The following is a 16,160-nucleotide window of genomic DNA, read 5'->3' on the forward strand; positions in this document are numbered from 1 at the left end:
TCTTTCCTGCTCCTCCCCCCGTCCCCCCAGTGGTTTGGTCCTATTTCTCAGAACATCATCCTTGTCACTAAACCTCCAGAGTGGCCTGCTCCTGTCTCATAGATTATTATGCCCTCTGTTCTCTTACCCTTCCTTCTAGTTATCTGGTTTGTAAGAGTGCTTTGATGATGTCTTGCACTAAAGCATCCCTTTTCAGCTCCCTCTACATGGCAGTGGTTTGTTCCTATCTGCTGAGCATCAGCATCTTTCCCCTCCTTTCTCACAGGAATGATTAGATACTGCGTCATTGAGCATCAGGCCTTTAAGCCCCTCCCCCGGGGTCCACAGTGGTTTGATCCTACCTCATGGACTATTAGGTTCTTCTGATTCCCCCTCCAGCGTCACCATTACTAATGGTATGGTCCTCAGCATCAGGTCCTTTTTGTCCCCCACTGGTCTTCTGAGCAGAACTGACGCAGCCTCATCTCCTTCCTGATGCATCCTGAGCCCCTCAGTGCCTTGCTACTGCGTCAGTGCTATAAACTGGACCAAATGGATTGAAAATGGACAGAAATTGATCTTGATTACTTTAGATATTTTATGACAAAGAAAAAAAAGTAATTTCTGTTCAGTTAAAAACCCATTTGAGCCAGTTTAAGGTGATTGCGCAGAGCTGGAGCCTGAGGTCAGTAAAGCCAGGAGGATGGCTGAAGACTATGCTGACTCAAGCCCAGACAAGGATCCAGGTATTTATAGATGTTGAAAATAATCTGGGCAAAAGAAAAGCGATCAGATAAGGAGACAGGAAAATACAGGAAGCAGGGTTGATAGAGGGAGGGCTCAGAAGAGGTTAGCACAACCTGAAGAATTTTTTTATATATATATTTAATATATATGACATATAAAAAAGGGTTTGGGGCTCTAAATTGAGGCATCTGGGAGGCAGTCTGAACGCTGACGTCATCTGGCAGGCTGGAGCTGAGACTGGGTGGTTTGTGGTGCAGTGATGATGCCTGGCTCTGCAGGCCAGCTCCTAGGGCCATTCTTTGTACGGGACGCACCTCAGGCTATTTGGTTGATTGTCTCACTCCACAAATGACAGGCTTTTCACCCCTTTAACTGTGATAGCCATTTAAATTAGGAGTGAGTGAGCGATTTTGAAGAAAGCTAATTACAATAGGTAAGCCAAGGTGTGAATGAGGGAGTTGTTTAGAATTGAGTCGGAGTGTTTACTTCCTAATTATTTTTTTAGCAAGGTGGTTGGGGAAGTGGTAGCTTCAGCAAAGTACGTCATTTCTCATCTCTGGCAGGGCTTCTCCTCAGGGCTTGTGGCTTTATGTAGAAATTGGACTGCGTTGTCTGAATTTCTGTCATGTGCGCGTGTTCCTGTTGTTTTTTGGGAACAGCAGTGGAAAAGACGGGGCTGAGACATGGAGGATGAAAACAATGACATTTCCGCAGACTGCGGCATTTTTGATGCAGTGAGACAGTGGGCAGGCCCAATGGTTTGATGACGATGATGAGTCATGTACTGCGGCAAAATGGAGGGTGGGGTTGGAGCTGGCTGCTTCAGCTGGCAGGGGTGCATGCGGCTCTCTGCGGCTTCCTACCTGTAAGGAGAAAGAGAAAAGCTTTTCTAGAACGATTTGGAAACTCCACTGCCTGGGAGGGAAGGTGATATTTTTTAAAAAAATATTTTTTTGGAGAATTTGTTAGGATTCTGCGTATTTAGGAAGATGGCTTCCGTTAGCCACTGCCCATTTCTCCAAAGGGAGGATGGCGGCCATTTTCTGAAGGCAGTTGAATGGCCTTACCAGGACTGAGAAGGTAAGAATTAGAAGGTTTAGAATCAAATAACCCAGGCTTTGTGGATCGTCTCTGTTATTTGTAATATGAACATTGAGCAAATTAACCTTTTAGAGAATTATGCTTACTTCTAAAATAAAGCTAATATCCTGTTTAAAAGATAGAAACTTAGAGTTTAATGCCTTTGGGGGCAAAGTAGATGATATTCAACATTTTTGTCTTATTGAACTGGATTATGTGACAGGGATTATTTTTGTGTATGTGTATGTATAGTTTAGCTTGATAAAGACAATTTCTTTCTAAATTTTTTTAACAATGCTTTTACACAAATGAAGCCACTGAACTATTTTGAGGATCAAAGAGAAATTTATTCACTGTAGAATTTTATAAAATATAAAGCATCCATGTACATATTTGCTATTTCTGTAATAATACATGGATTATCACCCATGCAGTACTAGAGAAACTCAGGATAAAATGTCTTCTGGTGTTGCATACTCACAGACTTCTCGGATTTCAGATTCCCTTCCTCCTCGACTTCACCTGGACCTGTGGCGACTGGAAGCCTTGAGATGTGGTACGCAGCATCATGAGTCACAGGGACACAAGATGGGAGAGGCAGAAGGGGGGGACTTGGGGATCATGTCAGAGATGTGGGTGTGAGGAGAATGGAGTATCACAATCTGTCCTTTAGCTGTAAAAATGTGGGAACTGCGTAGTTTCAAGAGCAGCCTTGGCTACCTTGCCTGGATTCTATTACTGGTGCTGTAAAGAGCAGGATTAGGAGCAGCTGGAAGGGCAATGATGGGGGCGGTGGATAATATGGTATAGTGTTAGCCACAATAGTCCCACTGGGGAACTATGCTATGTAGTCAGAAGTAGGAGCCAGGAAATATGGCCTTTTTGGATGAGATCTATTAATTAATTGATGATTACAATGTGTCTGCAGGGCAGAGAAGAGCATGACAAAGCTTTTTGTTGTGGTGCTCTGTGAACAAAATGGAGGAACTATGAGTCAGCATTTCTCTTCCAGCGAGATTCTGAATGCGTTCTTTAAGGCAATCTTTTATTCAATACTGACTATCTATCAAACATGCTGGATACTTTACATACATTGCTTATTTACTTCCCAGAACCACTCATGCACGTGAAGAAAACATTCACAAAGGGTGTCAGTTCTTTTCTGTATTTTTTCTGGATCAGGAATTCTCACACAATGTTCAGGAATGAGATCTATTAATTAATTGATGATTACAATGTGTCTGCAGGGCAGAGAAGAGCATGACAAAGCTTTTTGTTGTGGTGCTCTGTGAACAAGATGGAGGAACTATGAGTCAGCATTTCTCTTCCAGCGAGATTCTGAATGCATTTTAAGGCAATCTTTTATTCAATACTGACTATCTATCAAACATGCTGGATACTTTACATACTTATTTACTTCCCAGAACTAATTCTCTTTGGAATTAGCAACAGCACATGGAGAAAGGCCTTTCTCCCAGTTCAGCTTGCTTCTCAGGAGGCCTGCCCCTCCCTGAGTCTCTAAGATGCTATGTGAGCCACTGTGGTGATGGAAATGGGTGGGCGCAAGGTCTCTCAGGCACATCAAGTTAGGGAAAATGCTGAACGTCACCATTATGGAGAGGTCCTTGGTAGTAGGCTGCCTGCAGCGCTCTACCTGGCTCTGGCTTGGCTTCAACATTCTAGTTCATGTCTTGGGTGGAGCTGTAGAATAGCATGCTTATGCGGTGGGAAGACAGAAATGGAATGCAAGGAAAAGTAATATGCTGGATGACAGAACTAGGAATCTATGAAGAATTTTACCAGACCACAAAGATAATCCAACAATAACAAAATAAATTTGATAAGAGGGCAGGGAATCCGGACTGCTCTTCAGACTCGAGAAGGAGGGGGAATGAGGTGGGGTGAGGGGGAGAGGGGAGAGGAGTGGGAGGAGGGGGAGAGGAGTGGGGGAGGGGGAGAGGAGTGGGGGGAGGGGGAGGGAAATGGGAGGCAGGGAGGAGGCGGAAATTTTTTCAATAAAAAAATAAAAAAAAGAGCAAGTGTGACATTTTGTGTTTGTTTTATAAAGCAAACAACATTCTTTTAAGAAATTACAGTTGTAAAGGATGAACTCATGACCAAGGTGGAAAAGTTAATGTAAACTCAGGTTATATTTATGAATTATTGTATAGGCTCTAAAATTGCAGCAATCAATCCTTTTATTCTGACCAGCATTTGTAGAGCCATATCTCAAGTACTGTGCTTGGTTATATTGTCTCTAAAGGGGGAATGAGACAAAATGGAGATTAAGAAAAGAAGCCAGGAAAGTAACTAGGCCATGATGGTTGTCTTCTGATATCTTTAGACTTTTCATGACTAAAGAGGATTTATCAGTACAATTTGACCCCAAGAGGCAGAATGAGAGTCATTGGATGGGGGCTCTTGCAGAGCTGCCTGGACAGTCTCAGTGGGAAGGAACTTGCTTCCTGTGAAAGGAAGCAGAAGCCACCTGACTTGTGCAAGTGGCTGAGCTGCGAGTCCCCAGATGTAGCCTTAGTTCTTTGAGTATTTGGCTGGTGGGTGATCGGGTAATGATCAGAATGGAAGGACACAGAAGGGGGACTTGATCAGAATCCAAGGTTTTCTTTAAGTGGAAAATTTAAAAAAATGTACATTTTGGCTCAGCCAAAAATGTCAGTTTTCACAACAGTTAGGTAAATTATGGATTATTAACCTTTTTTGGACACATTGTCCAGGTTGACCTTAGACTAGCTTTGTAGCCAAGGATGACATTGAATTTCTCATTCTCCTACCTCTGCTCCTAAGTGCTGGGATCATAGGTGTGTGTCATCAACTTGAACTCTGGACTTTGTGCATGCTAAGCAAGCATTCTACCAGTTGACCAACATCCATAGCATTGTATGTTCTTCCCCCCCTCCCCTTCTTCTTTTCACAGATGAGAAAACGGAGGCTCAGAGAGGTCCCATGATTTGTCCAAGGCCATAAATCTTGTAAGTGACCCATGCAGAGTGCATCAGAGTCTTGGGGTGTGGGGAGGGGTACTGCATGTGCCTCAGGGTTGTCATTTTTACCTGATCACTTCTCCAGTTGAGTAACATGCTGATATTGCCAGAGGCGCATCAGGACTGTGCACAAGTACGTCATGTTGGGCTGGATGCCTGGAGCTGACGAGAGTATTGTGAAGATATATGATCAGCCTGCAGCCCAGCAGGTCCTGGAGGATGAGGTTGGAACACAGCTGAGCTATTACACAGGCCAAATGGCATGAACACTTATTCATAATGTCTGTACCTTCCCCAGAACAATGTCTGCTATAGATACTTGGAAGGACCCATCTGTAGGAAGACATGGAGACCTTCCCTTTAACAATCAGGGAAGTGTTGTCTAGAGAAGGGCAGGGAACTCTCCAAGTTTTTCTACTTAATGATTTTGTCCCTGATAGTGCCAGAAATTAATTTTTAATATAATCTAGAAAATTTAGGATTCAAAGCACATTCATTTTTGAGAGAAGACCAAATCCCTTGTGAACCTGGCTGCAAGACAGGTTTGGAAGGTTTGCTTCCATTTCTTCCTGATTATTGTATAAGCTAGCATCACGGAAAAATAAAGGTACACACTCAGTGTTAGCCAGACTGGGACAAATTTCCTTCCTGGAGCCCAGAAGGAAATCCACTAAGAATTTTTTGAGGCAAAAATAGGACTAACAGTTTGGATCTAGTCCTGTGGAGGTGAAGGTGCCTGAGGCAGTCTAGAGAGAGGAAACCCAGGGAGGGCAGAGTGCTGCCTTCTGGACAAACAGATTTGAGAATTACTAGCCAAGGAGCTGGGCAGATGGCTCAGCGGTTGAGAGCACTGCCTGATCTTCCAGAAGTCCTGAGTTCAATTTCCAGCAACTACATGGTGGCTCATCTGTAATGATATCTGGTGCCCTCTTGAGGAGGAAACCTGGTCAATCATTCTCATCAACTTAGATCATGAAACCCAATATGGACAAGTTCAACAGAACCTTCATATACGGGCTGCCCATGCATACATGCTTCAGCATTGGCAGGGCATAAATTTCATTCATTTTCAACCAAGGGGATGGTATAGAAAGCCACATGTGTGGATAGCCTTACCTGGGGAGAAGGATCTCTTCTACAAGATGACTATTCAACCACATTTTTTCCAGTTGTCTGGGACTGATATGTTTAGATATTAGCCTCTAGATTTAACAAATGTGATAATTCTACATTTGTCTTGCATTCCAGTCTCCTTGTTAGCTCATTTGTCCTTTTGAGGACATATTGTATTCTGTTTTGTCATTCTTGGTATACGGTACTCTAAAGCTAAACTCAGTACTCCCGAAATGGTGTGTAGTAAAAGGAAAACCATCACCCTCATTCTGGACACTATCCTTTTATTGGTGTATCCCAAGGTTTCATTAATTCATTTTTGGTATATTTTGCTCAACACTGCCATCTGCATATATGTATTAGAGCTAAATCCCCCTCAGTGCTTTAGCAGGCATACCTGATACACTATCCCATTTTCCTCAGTCGTTATGATATGCTGATTATTTGTGGCAGGGACACTCTGAGCTCATCTGGGAATCTTATTTTTTTTTAAAGCCTGATTCTGAGCTAATCTGTGTGTCATTTCTTGTAGAAAAGGTTAAAATATAATCCCCCTCCCTCTTTGAGTCTCATTTTGCGATGTAGCTCATGCTGTTTTTGAACTTGCTATATAGCCTATATTGGCCTCTAACTTGTAATCTTCCTGCATCAGCCTCCTGAATTCTGGGATTACAGGTGAATGGCATTGTACTTGGCTACCAATTTTGTTTTAGGTCCATTTTCACACTATTTTTTTTCAGAACTGGCGATCAAACCAAAGTTCCCATGTCTTCTGTGCGAGTGCTGCTGGCACGCTGCACCTCTACCTCGTTTCATTTTGGTTTCGAGAGAGGGTCTAATTAAATTACCTTGTCTGTCCTGGAATACACATAACTTGGGCTGGGGTCAACCTTTCAACTCTCGCCCCAGTTTCTGCAGTAGCTGGAATTACAGGTTTGTCTACCCATCCTCAGTTAGCTTGTACCCTCTTAAATGTTTCATGGCATCCTTGGACATTTTGTTTTTTTAAGCCACGTCTATTGATATTTTGCATGCTAGAACTGAAAACAGAATTAAAAAATCAACTAATTCAAGAACAGATTCATCAAATTCAAAACAGTTCACAAAAACTTGTTTTGGAATAGAAACAATATTTTCCAAATCTATGAATTGTGGTCTTTCATTTTTTTGGTAACTGTACTTAGTGTCTTCCTCATTCAGTCTTTTTCCATATCACATAGAGGCCATTGGATCCCCTGAATTCTGAGTTACACACGGTTGAGAACTGTCGGATGTGGGTGATGGGAATTGAACTTAAGTCCTCTGCAAGGGCAGCAAGCGCTCTTAATTTCTGAGTCATCTCTCCAGTCATATCACGTAGTTTCGTTTTTAGGCTTCTGTGTTCGGAGAAGCCTGCGCCGGGAGCTGGAAAGGCACAGTTGTCATGATGCGGTAATTCTGACTCGTGCCTGTGCAAATTTATTTATTTATTTATGACATATACAGCATCCTACTTCCATCTATCCCTGTATACCAGAGGAGGGCACCAGATCTCATTACAGATGGCTATGAGACATCATGTGGTTGCTGGGAATCGAACTCAGGACCTCTGGAAGAGCAGTCAGTGCTCTTAACCTCTGAGTCATTTCTCCATCCCCTCATGTAGTTTCTTAACATTAGGTCATTTTGACTCCATGAGTTCCTCTGGAAGAGTTTTGGTACCCTCAGAGGTCCCTGAGAAATATAAGATTTTCTAAAATACCCGATGCTGCATGAGACATAAATGTGCTTTAGCAGTGACCATTTTCTTATTAAAAAAAAAACACAAAACTTTTTTTACATAAAACATCAAACACTGTAAGATTCTACAACTATGGATTACCCAGAATATAGAAATTCAAGATACAGAATAGACTAGTGGTTAATGCTGGTGAAGCAGGAGACAGGATGGGAGTTTCTGTGTATTGCGTACAAAGTTTCAGCTTGGGGAGCTGAGAAAGCTCTGGAGGTGAACAGCTGTGAACAGTGGGACTGTGGTAAGTGCCACTGAACTGTGTGATTAAAAAAGACTTTGTGTTCTCTATAGTTTAACATGATTTAAAAATGCAGACTTCAGATACTTAGTCGCCCATATTCTGCCTCAACAGCTTTACCACGAGGCACAGAATCGGCTCTAGAAGTGTTTCAGAAAATACTGACTCCATTTTGTGGTCTGGAGAGATCCCTGCTAGTCATCGGCTTCTGGCTTCCCTGTTATCCTGCTGCCCCACAGAATGCAGCTACTAAGTGGCCTAAGAGCCAGCACCTTCATGGAGTGGTGAAGGTAAGGTCATCCTCCCTTTCTTTTCTATTTTCTGGAAATTGCTCATGTATTCCAGAACTGACCTACCTGTGTTTGGAGAAGCCTGCGCCGGGAGCTGGAATGCCACAGTTGTCATGATGCGGTAATTCTGACTTGTGCCTGTGAAAATGATTTCACACGTCATCCATCAAATGAAGTTCAGGTGTATTATTAAGAAGAATTTTTTAGAATAAAACATGTATATATATATGTACACACATGTATATATCAAAATGTAAATGACTATATTATATCAGCTTCCAATGAACTAAATATATGAAATAATAAGAGGGAAGAGTTATATGCATTCATAATTAAAAATGTAAAATTCCATGAAATCATAGATGACATTAAAATATGATTGGTCATCTGGGCACTCAGACGATAATACAATAACGTGCATTCTGTCCTTACATGATTTGCATATTTGCAAAATCACCCATTTGCTGCAATTTAGTGATATATCCAAGATCAATTCTTGCATTTGTGTGGGCATATTTGGACAAATGCAGTGACCGAATACCCACAGTGCAGGCTTCTAGCAGAAGCCCAACTCTGCGTTTTGTTTCCAATCTTAGGCTGCTAATAAAGCTCTCTGCATGGTGTGTTTAGTACCACAATCATCACATTTTTTATGACTTCACTGTTCAAAATACTTCCCAAGATAGTGCTGTCTAGTGCTTCTAAACTTAAGAAGGCTGGGCTATACCTTACACATAAATCATGGGTATCACATGCACTCCAGCCATTTGCGACAGTGCTGCTGGCTGTGATTTTGTTGTTAATAAATAATAGATCTATATGCTATGAGTTAGCAATCACTAGTACAGTGTTTGCCATGGTTTTATCCAACATCAATTGTGAATAGCAAGAAGCATGATTATGATCAGATGTGCTGATTCCATGAACTACTTGTCAATTTATGAATGAAACAATGTGATCTTCATCAAAAAGCAAGCTGTAGAAATATATAGGTTAAATGACTAGAGAGGGACAAACAAATCATACATGTTAACATTATTGAAAACTCTTCCATTTTACTAATGATAAAAGAATTCAAGTTGGAGTAACAATGACAGGTCAGAGTTGTTGCCTATCATATTAGAAAGGATTTATGAACTGTGCTGGCCACAGTGCAATGATCTTATCGTTCTTGTATACTACCACTGGATTAAATCAGCATGACATCATAGGAAGTGGCTTGGTAAACTTGTATAAATTTTAGTACCTCATGACAGAGAAATTGAACTTCAAAGTATATCTTCTGAAAAATATATGTTTGGCTACAGATTTATACACCTTTAGTATAATGTTATCTGTAAAAGCAAAAATAGGGAACATAGAGGAGCCTTTGAAGAGAGGGAACAGATATACTATGGATTGAAAGAAGACAAAAGCCTTCCAAAATTATTAAATTATTTTCAAAGAGCAGTTGATGATGTGAAAAAATTTTTAACTCCATTGAAATAAAACAGATGTCATATAAGTTAAAAATTAAGTTACACTTATATCCTATACACTGAACTAAGTCAAGTTGAAAATCAATCAGTTTCAGGGTGAAGCACACTTTACTTTAGCACATATGAGTTGAGGGAACCTCCTAACTTGCTCCTCAGTAGCCACATACCTCATTTAGTTGGACTTGCCTTAGGAGGTGGGATAATGAGTTGGAATGGGTTTTACTGTACTACACCAGGCCAGAAGGAATAGACTCACCTTTGGCAATGCATAGAAAGGAAAAATTTCATTCAGACTTCTGTGAAAACAGATGAACTGCCCCAGTTTTGGGAGGCTTCAAGAAGAAGATGACTTGGAGATGAGTTTCAAAGGATATGTAGAATTTTAAGGTTGAAATGCAGGGTAAGTATTGACTTTTTCAGCCTCTAAGTGACAACGATGCCATTCTGAAGTCAATGACTTTAAGAGGCGTTGAAAGTGATTCTCCTTTGTGATGTATATACCCAGAATTTTCTAGTACTTTACTCTAGGGTCCAGGTAAGTTGTCATGTTCCACTGTTCTGATTTGATTTCAATAGAGAAAAGACATAAAGAAATATTTCAGGAATTGTACACCATCTACTAAGGTGCGTGTGTATAGAACATGGAGAATGGATAAAGGACAGTGGAGAGATGATAGCAAAGAGAGGATGAGAAAGAAACAAATGTTGGTTGAATACAAGTGAGCTCTCACAGTACTTAGGCCATTTGATTTTACCGAAGATGCTAGAGGCCATTAGGTAGGCATTCACTCCAAATTCCAGTGTTGCCTATGAAAAGCGATGGGGACCTGAGGTATAAAGAGAGAGACTTGCAAATGGACAGTGGAAATGGTTAGAAGCACCTGCACATGGAAATGATTTTAAAAACTAGCTACAATGGAGGGTCGAAGATTATTAACTGGCCTAACTCTAAGGCAAAGATAGTCAAGGAGAAAATGAATCCACAGAACTGTACCAAAGTTACAAGAAACAGGGACTATGACCATCCTGCAAATTGCAGACCATGGTACCAGTAGGAAGGGTTTGGAAATTTGAACTTGTTCTCCCTGGCAGGAAAAGGCTACTAAGAGAGGTTGGGAATTAAGAAGAGGATATTGGATGAAAGGGCATTCTCTACTTTACACTTGTGCACATACTAGTTCCCTCTGCTTATGGAGTACTGGGCCATGTTCTAAGTCAGTGACTAGCATGCAGCTATGCCAACATTTGTAAATGTATCTACCATCTCTAGAAAAACCCAGAAGAAACAGTGATCACACCCAGAGAAGAGAACCTGGTAGGAGTGGGGAGAACACTTACTCCATTTTGTACCTCTTGAACTTGCATTATACATGTTACCTCCTTCCAAGAAGAAAACTATGAAACACACAGACATATTCTCTCTCTCTCTCTCTCTCTCTCTCTCTCTCTCTCTCTCTCTCTCTCTCTCTCTCTCTCTCTCTCACACACACACACACACACACACACACACACACACCTACCTTCATGTTTACCAGAATATTTCCATCTGCTGAACTATAATCACAAAGTTTCCCTTTCTTATCCATGAAGCCTTTCCCTGGCCATTAAACCTGAATTCTATTCTTACTGACCACTTGGCATAGAACCCAGCTGGCAGAATGAAGCAGAGCTACCAAAGGTAGCCTTTGAGTGAAAAGGGGACACACATTTCGTAAAGTGGGACCCTCAAGTCAGCAGCACTTCTAGTATTGGTATTTCTTCATACTATTGAGTAGAAGACCAAGAAATTTCTTCACTGGTTTGAAGATGAAAGAGAAAAACCTGGAAACAAAGATTTGTTGAGAGAAGCTGAAGAAAAGGGCCAAGGCCAAGTCAGGCAGAGGCTTAGTAAGGCTGAGCTATGTTGAGATAGAGTTTCAAGTGAATGGTTCTGAAAGCCTGGAAAAGCTGCTCTCAGCTACCAGACCCTTTAACAAACCTACCCATGGGCATTTATTTATATGAGCAAACTAGTCTTTTGGCATCTGCTGGGTTTTATCAAACTTCTTCAACAAACTTTGAATGCCTATTGTGAGGAAGATCCAGCCAGAGCAGTGGTCATGGGCATTGACAAAGGAGAGAAGTTTCTGTGAGAATCAATGGTTCTTGAATGTGGGTTTTGTGATGGATTAGGACCCAAGTGCTGTGGATGCTAACAGAGCCGATATAGTGCTTGGTTCCTAGTAGGTGCTCAGTAAGTGTTTGTGACATAATTCGTTTATTGAGCACCTCCTATCAATCAAGCACTGTGCTAGGCTCTGGGGCCACATAGCTAAGTTAGACATGATGCTCCTCTTGGAGGCCCTTATGTCTAGTAGTGGCTACAGTAGAATTAAAAATACTATTTGATTAATACTAATAATAGCAGTATTGACAGGGATAAGAGAACTTGCCCAGGAAACAGAAGCAGGTGGCACTGTGGGAAGAGGCAGTGACTATACCATTTATTCAAAAGAAAAGGGGAGAGAAAGGGGCAGCAACTGGAGAGGTAAGGCTCAATCACTTTGCCTTAAAAAATGAGAGGTTTGAGCATGATGTTCCCATTAGAGAGGACAGGGATAAAGATTCAGGAGTTAAGGCAGTGAGCAAAGGAAAGACATGAGGCTATCGAGGTGATATACAGTAGAAACTGGCCAGGGTTTCCAGGAAAAACTCTTCTGAGGCAGGAGAGTGTGGATTTGCAGGTTGTACCAGGAGATGATGGAGAAGGTTATGAGTAAGGAAAGGGGAGTGGCTGGCATAATGAATTACAGATCCCAGGCCAGTCAGAGAACGTAATTATGCTGAATGAGTCTGGTAAATTGGGAGATATCAAGAGGTCTAAGAATGCAAGTTAGAGAAACAAAGAAAAATCCTCAGTGGAACAGAGAGTATGATATAAAAGATGACACAGGTGGGGCAGTTTTCGGTGACGAAATGATCCTGGGTGTGACCCAGGATGTGGATAAATGATGTAGGTGTAGGATGAGGTTATGGTGGTTGAACCAAAGATATTTAAATGCCTCTAATCATACAAAGACTCGCACCGGGAGTCTAGGAACAATTAAGGTTTGGGAGACCATAAGCGGATGCCAGTGACAAAACTTGGTGGGAGAATGTAAATGTCTTAGCCACCCTTTACCTGAAAACGGAGGTGAGCAAACGTGGGTTGTGTATTTGTGAGCGTGGCTTCTCCTTTTCACAAGGTCCTTATGGGAATGAGATGAAAGGTTCCAGCTACAGTGAGAAGGAACCAGTGTCTATGGAGTACAGTCTGTCTCAGCAGTTCCAGTCTAGCCTTAGCTGCCAAAAGCCTAGCTAAGGATAAGGCAGTGCATTGTTTGTGGCCAGTCAGTTAGCACACAACTCCGCAGAAGCGTTGGGAAGTGAAGGAATGGAGAAGACCAGAATCACACAAAGGAATGGAAACAGTATGCTCCAGGTTAATTCCCAGAGAGTGTACTGCCTGCTGACCTGCTCATCTCTTTCCATGATCTGTACAGGAACAGGAACGAGTGAGGCAGCTTGTTATAGCCGTCCCTCAAGAGGAATGACAGGCAGGGAGGTCAAGCTTTCCTTGTGCCCAGGGCAGTTTTTGAGGTACAATTTTGATTAACAATTGGCTCTAGAGTTTAAGCTCGTGGTGGGGGTGGTATCTCAGAGAAAGAGCAGTGACAGATAATCTTTGGAGAAAACTGTGAGGAAAAACTGTGGAAAATATGAAATAGCATCCAGAAACTCTAAGATGTTTTCTTTAATAGTAGCAGCACCAGGAGACACAACAAGTAACAGCTATAGTGACGACACTAGCTAATACATATATTGTCTAATCGTAAACAAGGCTCTGTTCTAAACACTTTTATGTATATGAATTCCTTTAGTACTTAAAATAGCACTGTGAAGTCTAAATATCAATATTAGTCCATTTACTGTTATATAATGAATACAGGAGACTGGAGACTTTATAAGCCAAAGACTACTTTAGCTCAAGGCCCCTTGACTTTGCAACCAGGGTCCCAAGGCTTTATAGAACATCATATGACAAGGGTCAAGAGGCATGTGTGTGACTCTGTATCTTCTCTCTCTAGTTACCTTACCAGAACTCAACCATGAGAGCTCCACCTTAACGGCCTTATGTAAATGGAGTCACCTCTTAAAGGCCTTGTCTCTAAACACTATCACTAAATTAATTTTGTATCTTCCTAATACATTACCATGGAGGAAAATTTCAACATAAAAAGTTATAAGATACACTCAGACCATATACAAATCACAGTGGCATGAATATTAACACCATAATTGCTGGCACTCAGTGGTCAAATGCTTAACTAGCATGTGCAAAGCCATAGGTTCCAGCTCTAGTACCGCCGACAAATACACTCACAGAGCAAGGGCCTACTAGAATTAAAATCTTTCTACGGCCCAATCTGATGAAAATATAGGGACGAACAGTAACAAATATTGACCTTTTTTTCTCTGTGGACTATAGAGTGTACACTCTTGAAGTTTGTTCTGGATCCTCAAAGCTCTTGCTCCTTTCTCCCTGGGAGTTAGTTCATGTGTGTATGAAATACACTGTTGCCTGCTGAAATTTTTGGTGATCCTGCCTTGCTGTGCAAATTACCTGTTTCTATGAAGGAAACCTGACAGGAAAGCGGCCTTCAGAAAGACATATGATTACCTAGAACATGCTAGGAAAATCAGTTGTCTCTGAAAGACAATATAAGGAACATATAAAATGTTTTCCTGAGCTGGAGAGATACCTCAGTGTGTACTGAAATGAACCGAGGATCCTGAACATTCCAGATAAGCTATCTACCATTAAAACACAACCATGGCATTCTTGGAACATTTTCTGTTGAGACCAGGTAGTTCACTAAGTCGACCACCACTGGTAGTTCAGTAAAGTGTTGAATTTATGATCCTCCTGCCTGGTAGCTGGGATTACAGTCCTGTAACATCAGGCTTGACTGGCTGGGTGTTTGCTTTAACAGAAGCATCCTATTTCAATTCTATCTTATAAGTACCTATAATAGTTCATTTACAAAGAACTGAAAAATTACATATATACATGGCATTCCAAAATGTTCTTTCTGCCTTTATGGTTTATTGCAAATTCATTTTTAATATTAGAACTGAACATACCTGCTGTGTGTGCTTGTTTGGCATTTCCTACGCTCCTTCATCTTTCCCATTGCCGTTTTGCCTTTTTCCTTCAAGGTCACATATAAAGGCCCCTAAATTTTTTTTTTAAGTTTTCCTGGTTCACCTTCCTACATAGCTTACGGCCTCTTTCTGCTCTCAACTCAAAGTCTCCCTGTCGTTTACAATTGCTAGTCTTTGAGAACTGCTTATTATAGTTAGGTTTGGAAATTAATTAGCATATCTCCATGACCATTTCCTGCTCTGTAAGTCATTGGCTCCCTTGAAGCAAGTACTTTACACTTCCAAGGTTAAGTTTCCCTCCACTAGCTCTATTTCTCTACCTCAGTATTTATGGTGTCAATAATTTTTTCCAGGGTCAGCCTAGAGAATTCCTGATGCTTGGTTAACACCAACAGTGCTCCATATAGTCTCAAAGAGGCCGATGCTTGTGTGGAGGCCTTTTGAGCTCCTCCCATATCTGTCTGCCCTTGTAAACATCTCTCCTTCCTCTGCTGCTGTACATGAGGAATGAGGCAGAAAAACAGGAGTTCCAACATTCTTATGAACCATTTTTATGTCCCTTCTACCCCAATACTACTTTGCCTGCTTGAGTTTGCTTTGCATAGTAGACATGCTCAGTCTGGTCACTGTGGATGAGAACCACATTGCCGAAAAGTCCTTCAGTATGTGGACTGCTCAAAACCACTGTGCTGTTGAGCCAGTGGGTTCTTCTGGCTCTGAGATGAGGGCTTCACCTCATGTATTTGCACTGCCCTTATACTAGTTACTGCTAACCTCAGAATCAGGTTGAGAATTCAAAGAAAATCAAACCCTTATGCGTTGCCCTGAGGCAAAACTGTCCCCCTTACTACCTTAAATGCCCGATTTCCATTAGCCACTTTTTTCCCCTGGTGAAAATTAATAGCACATTGTAGGAAGATAAAGTCGCATGGTCTTTTGCCTAGTGCCAGTGCACAGTCTTGGCTGATGTATAGAGGCACACAAAAGATAGGAAGAGCTGCTCTGAGACAACATAGAGTGGCTCTCTACCACCAGACAACTGCTCTTTAGACCAGGTTGGTGGACCTGCAGCACTATCCGACTCTGACTGGGCTACCGTGAAACCTTGGCTTGGAAGACTGGGACATATCATTTTATAGAATTATCCCCAGCTTATTTTCTCAACACGTAGTGCCATAATGAAACGGAACAAACAGGAGGAAAAGGGCTCTGGTAGGGGCTAGAATAATCTAAAGATCCTAGCTCGGTGTCCGCTCGCCTCCTGGTGTCAGTCTT

At 41.6% G+C, this 16,160-nt stretch overlaps 1 long non-coding RNA gene across 3 annotated transcripts in view; it reads left to right on the forward strand.

Annotated features, from left to right (window-relative positions):
• The first annotated feature begins 343 nt into the window (after window positions 1-343).
• Window positions 344-16,160, forward strand: part of LOC142840716 (uncharacterized) — a 53,693-nt gene continuing 37,876 nt past the window's right edge. For 2 of the 3 annotated variants that reach the window (XR_012908958.1, XR_012908957.1), the window contains exons 1-3: window positions 344-725; window positions 4,742-4,796; window positions 8,048-8,223. This is a non-coding gene — a long non-coding RNA (uncharacterized LOC142840716). Of the gene's footprint in view, window positions 726-2,305; window positions 2,363-4,741; window positions 4,797-8,047; window positions 8,224-16,160 lie in introns of all 3 variants that reach the window. The other variant, XR_012908956.1, reaches the window with a different exon arrangement.

This window comes from Microtus pennsylvanicus, chromosome X, assembly GCF_037038515.1.
Source record: "Microtus pennsylvanicus isolate mMicPen1 chromosome X, mMicPen1.hap1, whole genome shotgun sequence".
Lineage (NCBI taxonomy): Eukaryota > Metazoa > Chordata > Mammalia > Rodentia > Cricetidae > Microtus > Microtus pennsylvanicus.